Source organism: Micropterus dolomieu, linkage group LG07, assembly GCF_021292245.1.
Source record: "Micropterus dolomieu isolate WLL.071019.BEF.003 ecotype Adirondacks linkage group LG07, ASM2129224v1, whole genome shotgun sequence".
Lineage (NCBI taxonomy): Eukaryota > Metazoa > Chordata > Actinopteri > Centrarchiformes > Centrarchidae > Micropterus > Micropterus dolomieu.
The window spans coordinates 31,832,075-31,842,837 of record NC_060156.1 but is presented as its reverse complement, the minus strand read 5'-3'; the positions used below and the strand labels follow the sequence as shown (position 1 = coordinate 31,842,837).

At 41.0% G+C, this 10,763-nt stretch overlaps 1 protein-coding gene across 3 annotated transcripts in view; it reads left to right on the top strand.

The window, feature by feature from the left end:
- Nucleotides 1-7,601: 7,601 nt before the first annotated feature.
- Nucleotides 7,602-10,763, top strand: part of LOC123973711 (uncharacterized protein C21orf62 homolog) — a 16,109-nt gene continuing 12,947 nt past the window's right edge. For all 3 annotated transcript variants that reach the window (XM_046053939.1, XM_046053940.1, XM_046053938.1), the window contains exon 1: nt 7,602-7,804. The gene's annotated coding sequence lies outside the window, so the exon portion shown is untranslated. The remainder of the gene's footprint in view (nt 7,805-10,763) is intronic.

Below are 10,763 nucleotides of genomic sequence, written 5' to 3'. Positions count from 1 at the left end.
GGCTGCTCGAAAAAGTCCGTTAAGACTCTTCAGCTGATCCAGAATGCTGCAGCTCGTGTTCTGACAGGAACCAGGAAAAGAGATCACATTTCTCCTGTTTTAGCTTCTTTGCATTGGCTTCCAGTAAAATCCAGAATAGAATTTAAAATCATTCTTCTTACCTACAAAGCTCTTAATGGTCAGACACCATCTTATCTTAAAGAGCTCATAGTACCTTACTACCCCACCAGAGCACTGCGCTCCCAGAATGCAGGGTTACTTGTGGTTCCTAGAGTCTCCAAAAGTAGACTAGGAGCCAGAGCGTTCAGCTATCAAGCTCCTCTCCTGTGGAACCAGGTTCCAGTTTGGGTTCAGGAGGCAGACACCTCCACATCTCCACATTTAAGAGTAGGCTTAAGACTTTCCTCTTTGATAAAGCTTATAGTTAGGGCTGGCTCAGGTGAGTCCTGAACCATCCCTTAGTTATGCTGCTATAGGCCTAGACTACCGGGGGATTTCCTATGATGCACTGAGCTCCTCTCTCCTCTACTTTCTCTCCCTCTGTATGCAAACTCATCCCATTATTGCATGTTACTAACACAACTTCTCCCCTTTTCGGTAGTCTTGTGCTTTCTCGTCCCTCTCCTCTCTCTTCCTATCACTTCCTGCAGGTTTTCTGGCTCTGGAAGCTGTGGAGTCTGGATCTGTGGCTGCGGGTCACCTGCTGCCCCCGTGTTCCTGCTCAGCACCTTCTGCTGCAACGACTATTGTTACTAGTTCTATTATTATTATTATTGTTATTATAATTATTAACATTACGATTATTACCATTAACACTACTATAAATATCTGTACCATTTTTCATTTAGTCTATAGCAACATCACCTTTACTGTCTGTACCTCTGTGTGTGTATATTGTGTAGGCTGCCTCCCTCCCCTCTCTCTCCTTCCATCCCTCTCTTTTTCTCTCTCTTCCTCTCCTGCCCTCACTCTCTCTCGCTCTCTCCTTCACCCCAACCGGTCGAGGTAGATGGCCGCCCACCCTGATCCATGTTGTTTGTCAAAAATAAAGTGCTATATAAATGTAAGCCATCATTGTTATTCATTACTTTTTACTTATTGTTTACTGATTACATCACCACCAACTACAGTTCTGCTTCAGCCATCAGCTCATATACAGATTGACCTGGTGTGTAATGTGGACACAGACGTTCTGTTAGAGAATAACAAACCCCTGTTAAATAAAAATATCTGATCATGTTGATGAATGTTCTGTCCTATTACACCAATCTTCCCAATTTGGGGTTCTAACAACTATATATTCTTTTACAGGCCAGAATCTGAGGACTGTGGACAACATCCAGACTACTATGTTTCCCAGCACCACACATGGCTGACCTTCCAGACCCAGGACAGAGTGACAGACAGTTCAGTCAGGCAGCATACAGACAGTTTGTAGTGTGGAAATGTGGAGCACTTGGTCACAGAGTCGTGATACTGAGTCGCTGTGTGTGGAAGATATGCAACATACAGAGGTTTAATCCTAGCAGGGTGGAAGATGTAACTGACACAGTGCTACACAATTCCATCCACTGTGTGGATGAATACCTGTACATTGTTTTTGTTCCCAGAAGGGTAGAGAAAATACAAAGATTTTTCCTGTTCTATATATTTTGATTCTTTTTTAAATAAAACATTGAAAATGATAAATGCCTTTTCTTTACACTTGCAGCATAAAAAATCAAGCAACTACATTTATGTCTTATGTCTGAAATAATGACATCCAAATGTGGTATAACACTTGTTTGTTATATTATATACTACTAAAACTACAACCTATATCACAAATAGATAATTTTTAAACATCAATAAAAATAAGTATGAACAGGTAGAAAGACGAAGTGTGTCCAGAGGTGTCCTGACTGATTATGAAGACAGTTCAGACTTTGCATGTAGCATTGTATCGCTGCTGTGGAGATGATTTAATATATCACAATCACCTCATAATAAACCTCGTAATAAAAATGCTACATACTGAAGTGCGTCATCAGCTTTTCTCCTGGCTGCTCTGTGGACACAGTGGTTGTAATCCAGGCCAGCCAGCATGGTCCGATCAGCGCATACAGGTGAGAAGTACAGGGTGTTGGAAGGCTTCAAATCTGCAGTTGACCTGAGGGCGTAACAGAAATAAAACATCCATTATTTTTTTACTTCTGATAGTATAATTCATAGCATAACAGCACAAATTCCAGTAAAATGTTTTCACACAGTAGATTTAGTTATATACAATGTCAAACTATATAATAAGTAGCTTATATACCAGAAACATGTGATACTTGAAACACAGATACTGGACCTTTTGCCAGCGTTGTTTGCGTTTGCTAACGTTGATGTGTCTCTCATAATTATAAAAACACAAATAAGCTACATCACCACATTGGTAAAATGTCTTGTTCAAAGATGTAACAGAGTAACATACAGTCAAAAAAACACTTGCAGACACAAGATAATATTAAACACACAAACAGATTAGATACAAGGTAGAGAGAGAGACGTTAGGTGTAAACATAGTATAACAATAAACCTAGGTGGTGAATAACTAAACCTTACCTTACCTAATGTTAGCGTCAGCAAACACAGCTCTCAGCTGCGCTGCAGTTTTCCAACTCAGCTGCAGCTACAGATAATTCATCATCTCTACTCTACTGGCTCGCTACACCAGCCCGCACTCGTAGCTGCCGTTAGCTGTATGCTGAGACAGGGCTGTCACGGCTCTGGGCAGCTCCTGCAGCAGCAGGGTCATGGTAGCCATGGTAGCGAGGAAGAGTGACAGTCACCCAGCCAATTATTGCATTTGGTCCGAATGGAACGGCTGTGTTTACTGCAGCCCTGAGAGGACTACAGACATCTGATTTTTATACTTTCTTTTTCAGAGTACCTAACTTTTTAAAATGTACCTTGGTAGATCAGTCATTAGCTTCTGTTGTTAGCCAGCCCCCGGTAGTCGGTACGGACCGACCTGAGATAGCCTCTGGCAGCCGTCCCCCAGCATTTCCTGAGCAGCCAGGAAGGGGTGGCTGGGTGACTGTCCGAAGGAGGAATAGTCGTAAGCATTAAAAGCCCACGGGTCACCACCAACCTTTTCACGTTTCTAAGAGATTTTCCCCACTCAGCGACACACCCGTAAATACAGTAAGATTGTTATTCAAGTTGGTGGTAATGACTCAAGGTTACGCCAATCGGACGTCACTAAGATTAATGTTGAGTCGGTGTGTACATATGCAAAAACAATGTCGGACACCGTAGTTTTCTCTGGACCCCAATGAAAACATTTGAGTCCAACACACTTGCCTCTCATGAGCCAATTTATTGGCTAAATTAGGTAAAGTCAGGCCAGATTTCACTGCTCCTATGAGGAACAAGGCGACTGAGGGGCAATCGGTGCTAGTATACATAACTGGAAGCATCTTGAGCTCAGAGACAGCTTATAGTAATGCTCTTAACCCAGTAAGGATGTTTTCTTTGGTTGTTACATCATAATTGCTTTTGTTGGAGCTGACCAGGAACACTGTTTGCACTCTTGTGTTGACTGTCATGCATTTTATGCAAACAAAATCACCTAGTTATGTTCCCCACAGAAACCCTCATTACCTTGTGACATGGCTTCCGGATTACAGCTGAAATGAAACAGCTCAGTCAGTTTATCATATTCCCCACAACAGTATATATACAGGTCTATTCAGGCATTTGATTATAAGAGGATGTTGTCAGTAGAGACTGACAACATCAATGACAACAAACAATGACAGGATGTCACTGATGAGAAATGATAAAATAAACATGCAGGAAACAACCTGATAACATGTAATTCTATTCTCTGTGTGTTCCACAGACATGTACCATTCACTGCATTATACTGCACAGACACAAGTCTTTGGTTGACAAGTATTAGCCAAAGATTTAACACATGCATGCTTTTCCAGCTGCAGCCCACATCAAATGACTTTTATGTTTAACAATGAAGCCACAGCAGTTTAAAACCTTTGGCAATTTGGCTACAAACTCCTGGTCAGAAAAAAACTTTGTGCTCTCTCATAAACTCTGACACCTGCTGCTAAACTTTACTAAGAGAGAGCCATCACACTTCACAGTGGTATAGCAGTGTGCCAGTGAGGCCAGGGCGATGCCATCCAGGGAAACTATATCTTTAGATAATGCGTCACGGAGGTGCTTAGGCCCCAGAGCAATAACTTCAGTTTTATCTGAGTTTAACATAAGAAAATTACAGGTCATGCAGGTTTTAACATCCTGAAGGCACATTTGAAGTTTAGCTAACTGATGAGTTTCATCTGGCTTGATCGATAGATATAACTGAGTATCATCTTCATAACAATGAAAGTTTATGGAATGTTTCCTGATAATATTGCCTAAAGGAAGCATATATAAAGTGAAGAGGATTGGTCCAAGGACAGATCCTTGAGGAACTCCATGACTAACTTTGGCATGCATGGAGGACTCATCGTTAACATGTACAAACTAAAATCGATCTGATAAATAGGACTTAAACCAGCTTAGAGCGGTTCCTTTAAAATTTAAATCATGAACGAATTAACACTTTTACTATTAAGATATTTATTTTGTTGAGGGGCCCTGCGATGGACAGGAGACCTGTCCAGGGTGTACCCCGCCTTTCGCCCGATGTCAACTGGGATTGGCTCGGCTCCCGCGACCTTGTACGCAGGATAAGCGGTTGATGATGGATGGATTTTGTTGAGGAAAAAGGGACTCAAAAAAGATTTAACTTAATTTTACTCGTGCACATTTATTGAAAACAGATTTTATCACAATAGTTCAGAATGTTCTGCCTCAGATTTGTGAAGTGATCCACTGTTTTGGCATTAAGTGTTTGTTCTGACCAGAAAGAAAAGTTTAAAACCACAATTCACCATCTGGTTTCTTCAACTTTCACTAAGGAGCAAAAATCAGCCTTTAAACTCGATGGAAGTAATGACTTGACATTTATCCTGATCGTTATTGATATGGAATTTTCGCCCAGCCCTACTATAAATAGTATTTTTAGCTTTGAAAATGTTAAAGGAAACCTATGAGAGCCAGCTTGAATGAGCCTGATGAGTTGATACCAATAATATCTAGCAAGTACTGATATCTATAATTTACTGGAGCTATGCTTAAATTTGTCAATAAAGTAGATGCTGGATCATAAGCCAGTAATAGCACAGCTGATCCAAATCCAGTATTAGCACAGACCCAGTCCAGACATCGTTAACAGGTCACACAGACCCAGGTGAAATACAGGCACCCTCAGCCAGTACGAGCACAGCCAGAGATGTACAGCGAGCATCAGTCTTATCAGACTTTATGAGGATTTTTCCAGAAGAAGTCCCCCCCCCAGGACTTTTTATGTCTCCCTTTTTCCATTGCAAGGTCATCTGCATAAAACAGAGACTTTGATCCTATACTTGTCTCCTATTCATAGTTTTCAGTCACTTGACATGGGCAAAACAACAGACCAACATAGCAGCTCTCTATCATAACAGACTCCCTTGTGGAGACGCCGTGAAAGCCGTTCAATTTTATTTGGATCACCTTTCAGCTCATGAAAAAGATAGAGATCGACACAAAGTGTTGGGCACTTGCAATCCATATACAGCCCCCGCGGCCGTGTTTCCACTGTTCAAAACTGCCAGGCCCCTGCCGCCCCTTGGCTGTGGTATGTTTACGTTCACCTTGTAGGGAATCCCTCACCTAACATAGCCCAGGCTTGTCTCCTCATCGATAAGTGCATCCCAAAGCACAACAACCATCCATCATTTTCGCAATGCAAAAGTAACAAACTCAGTGCTTGAAGTGGGCCGGTACGCAGCGGTACGTGGTACCAGTACCTCAACGTTTTACTCTTTGGCGTACTCGGACATTTTCTTGCGTACTCTCCTCTGTCCTCTCCATATCCATATGTAAAACATGTTTCTTGCTGACAGAGTCTCTGATTCTCTCTGACTTTAATTGTCTCCATTATAAAGTTGATGGGAGAAATAAAAGAAAGAAAATTCTTTCTAGCCTAATAAATTAAGAAAGTTGTGTGTGGGGCTTTTGTTGTTCAGACCTAAAATGAACTCAGATTTTAACTAGACGGTGAATCATAAAACAAATCAAATATAGCCAAAGACTTTGCAGTGATGCACTTGAGTTTAATGTTATCTGTCCTGATGCATCAGATCAGTCCGATCAACTGCAGCATCCAATCAGTATAACGGCTACCCAATAAGGGGGCAGTAAAAGCTTTCCACAAAGGATGCACTGGTGTATCCTCGCTCATAATTCCTCAGGGATCGCTCCTCACTCCTTGGAGCGCAAATAAGAGCTGCATGTGGTTTGCTTGTGCTTAATTTGTTACACATGTCCCAAAATTGATTTTGGTCAATTGAGTTTTCAGTAGGCTCTCTTCTAGTGCCAGGTTTCCCAAAATGGGTCGCAGGCCCATTTTTATCGGGTGGCCAACAGGCAGAGTGATGTTCTTAACAATGTCTTTAATATGTAAATATGAGAATGAGTGTTCTTTTGTGCGACACTTGTCAGTTAAGCTCAGATGCTGTGTGAGGTTTTCTCTCTTCTCCCTAACCTGATCTTTTATGTCTGTGATCTGTCACTGTCGACCCTTTGATGTCTAAACGAAAGTACAAGGACAAATTTATTAATGTTGGATTCACCAGATCAATTCAGAATGGAGATGAGATGCTTCAATGTGTAATATGTGGGGAAGTGCTCAGTAAATAGGGTTTTGAAATGAATAAACTGGACAAGTATCTTCCAAACGAAACATTCATTGTATCTGGGAAAGTCCAAACATTTTTTTCTTTGCAAAATTAGAGTCCTTTAAGATGTGTTGATTCAGTATGGCACAACAATACAATAAAATCGTGTCTGTTGATGTGGAGATAGGTTTGGCTATGCAAGACTAGTCCTCACTGATTACAAAAACACAACTTTATTCACTCATTTTAGGAGAAACTGGATCATATTTTATGGAGAAAATATTTTCCTCTGCCTCACCTTTAGAAAGACATGAAAAAGTGCATTGTGTAGGATATGGGACCTTTAAAGGAGAAGTTTGACATTTCTAATTTGCTTATTTGTTGTATTAATTTGTGCCAAGAAGAAGAACAATAAAATTGATACCACTCTTATTCTGTCATCTAAATATGAAGCAGCACCTGGTTAGCTTAGTTTAGTGTAAAGACTGGAAACAGCTAGCCTAGCTCTGTCCAAAGGTGAGGAAAAATCACAGCTTTATGTTGGGCTTATGTGCTAGACTATTTTTTGGCCTGGGAAAGAAAAGAAAGATTTGTGCTTTCTGAAGGGCTCTCTCAGTAGAGGTGTCCAGCTGTGGCTCCTTGTCTGGGAGAATACCAAGCTGTGTGGTGTTCAGGCAATGCCACACACACGGTACACCCGCCCATACAGCAAACCATGAGAGAACACAGTGCTTTTCATGTTGGCTTAATAATGAAACAAATTAGCGTTACTATGGTGACAGAGAGGAAAAGTAAACAGAGGGTAAAAAGGAAAGAGAGAGAGAGTGGGAGAGCAGGCTAGAGAAGAATAGAAATGGGCAGGGTTTCAATGGCCAACTGGACTGATTAACTGACCCTGTGGAATTTTAGCTCAGCTCCTCAGAGATTTGAAAGCTCCACACAGGCAAGGATGCAGTCATCTGGATAAACTTTAGAACAGCAGGAACGTTTACAGTGAAAGAAAAAGCAGGAGGAAAAGGGTTCAAAGAGAAGACGCTACCCTTGTCACAGCGGTATGTTGAATTTTAAGGCGACCTCTGATAGGCTGGAATGGTTGTCCAACACTGCAAAACGATTCATGTCAGCCTCAGCTGTACTTTGTGTTTAGTGCTAATTGTAAAATATTTGCATGCTAAAATGCAATGCTATGAAGATGAACATGGTAAACCGCATGTTAGCATTGTTAGTATTGTCATTGTGAGCATGTTAGCATCCATCTCATAGATGTACAAATATATGGACATGCATAACAAATTCAATAGATAGATCTATCTATCTATTAAAAAATATATACTGTATATACACTATATTGCCAAAAGTTTGGGGTCGCCTGCCTTTACATGCACATGAAGTTCCATGACATCCCATTCTTAATCCGTAGGGTTTAAGAATGGGATGTATAGCCCCCCCTTGCAGCTATAACAGCTTCAGCTCTTCTGGGAAGGCTGTCCACAAGGTTTAGGAGTGTGTTCATGACCATTCTTCTCGAAGCACGTTCATGAGGTCAGGCACAGATGTTGGACGAGAAGGCCTGGCTCACAGTCCCCGCTCTAATTCATCCCAAAGGTGTTCTATCGGGTTGGCATCAGGACTCTGTGCAGGCCAGTCAAGTTTTCAACACAAAACTCGCTCGTCCATGTCTTCATGGACTTGCACTGGTGCTCAGACATGTAGGAACAGGAAGGGGCCATCCCCAAACTGTTTCCACAAAGTTGGGAGCATGAAACTGTCCTAAATGTCTTGGTATGCTGAAGCATTAACAGTTCCTTTCACTGGAACTTAGGGGCCAAGCCCAACCCCTAAGAAACAACCCCACACAGATAAATTTTGACCCTACCATCTGAATGCTGCAGCTGAAATTGAGACTCATCAGACCAGGCAATGTTTTTCTAGTCTTCTTTTGTCCAGTTTTGGTGAGCCTGTATGAATTGTAGCCTCAGTTTCCTGTTGTTAGCTGACAGGAGTGGCACCCGGTGTGGTCTTCTGCTGCTGTAGCCCATCTGCTTCAAGGTTCGATGTGTTGTGCGTTCAGAGATGGTATTCTGCATACCTTGGTTGTAATGAGTGGTTATATGGTATAGATATAGCTATAGATATCAGGGTCGGAATCACAAATATTGATAGCAGTTTGTGCCCAGAAAGTTATCTGAGATAGGCAGAATCCTTTTTTGTTTTTGGTGTCAATCCTACTGAAACTCGTTGCTAATGGGTTTTATTGTTTGTTGCATAAGGACAGGTTTGATGACTTTATTGTCATACCAATATATTGCAATGTTGTTTTTGTAACCACAAACTTAATAACCCCAGAATATTTACCTAAGAAAGTTTCAACAGTTTGGTTCAATGCCAAAGACTAGTTAGTCTACGTTATTGCTCTACTTAGAAAAAAGGAACTTTTGTAAAGCCAGTTGATCATGGGTGTTATATTTCTAAGCCCTAACAGGATTATTTGAACAGCAGCTGATGTCAGCTAATTGCATTTCCCTAATCTAACCACATCTGTTCCATGTGCTGACACAGCTGACACAGCACCTTACCACAAATTCATCTTATATGACACAAGTCTGGGGTTGGGATTCATTTAAAGTTTGTTTGTTGTGCATTAGGGACTGTGCTGTCATCTCACTGTGATGGAGTGACAGCACTAAGGCTATATTCAGGGTTGCGAGGATTACTTTAAAAATGTAATATGGTACAATTACAAATTACTTGTTAAAAAATGTAATTAATAATGTAATCCAAGTACCACAAAATAAAAGTACTACTTACTTCAATGCCAAATAGGCAAATGAAAACAAGAGAGTATCTGGCCCATCAATGACCAAAAAAAAGTGTTTCGTAGGTATTCTTGATGATATTTACATTTTTTCTCAGTCGCTTTGGTGCATTTCTCAGATCAGAATTGAAATGATCAAAACTAATTTTGCAACATCCACATCATCTCGTCGCTTGTGCACATCATAAAAGCACTTTCTCATTGTTTTTAACAAATTGCAAATGACTTGACACACTGATGCAAATGATTATGTACAATTGTCTGCAGTTTCCTACATTATCACTTGCTTATGTCCTGCTGATCACAATGAATTATACCAGTCTCTGTTGAATAATCTTACCCCCCAAAACATCTAGGCATAAGTTCATTGCATTAGTCACTACATGCAAAATGGTTGAACACGTTATCAAAAATCAAAGTTAAAATACTTTATTCATATCCTTTGCCTACAAGTATATAGCTAAACGAAATGTTGTTTCTTAAGGACCATAAACAAAGTAAGAATAGACCACAACAACATCACAATAGCTCATACAATACCAGTAAACTGTAACAATACACAGTGAGCAGTAATATACACTCACCTAAAGGATTATTAGGAACACCTGTTCAATTTCTCATTAATGAAATCTAATCAACCAATCACATGGCAGTTGCTTCAATGCATTTAGGGGTTTGGTCCTGTTCAAGACAATCTCCTGAACTCCAAACTGAATGTCAGAATGGGAAAGAAAGGTGATTTAAGCAATTTTGAGCGTGGCATGGTTGTTGGTGCCAGACGGGCCGGTCTGAGTATTTCACAATCTGCTCAGTTACTGGGATTTTCACGCACAACCATTTCTAGGGTTTACAAAGAATGGTGTGAAGAGGGAAAAACATCCAGTGTGCGGCAGTCCTGTGGGCGAAAATGCCTAATTGATGCTAGAGGTCAGAGGAGAATGGGCCGACTGATTCAAGCTGATAGAAGAGCAACTTTGACTGAAATAACCACTCATTACAACCGAGGTATGCAGCAAAGCATTTGTGAAGCCACAACACGCACAACCTTGAGGCGGATGGGCTACAACAGCAGAAGACCCCACCGGGTACCACTCATCTCCACTACAAATAGGAAAAAGAGGCTACAATTTGCAAGAGCTCACCAAAATTGGACAGTTGAAGACTGGAAAAATGTTGCCTGGTCTGATGAGTCTCGA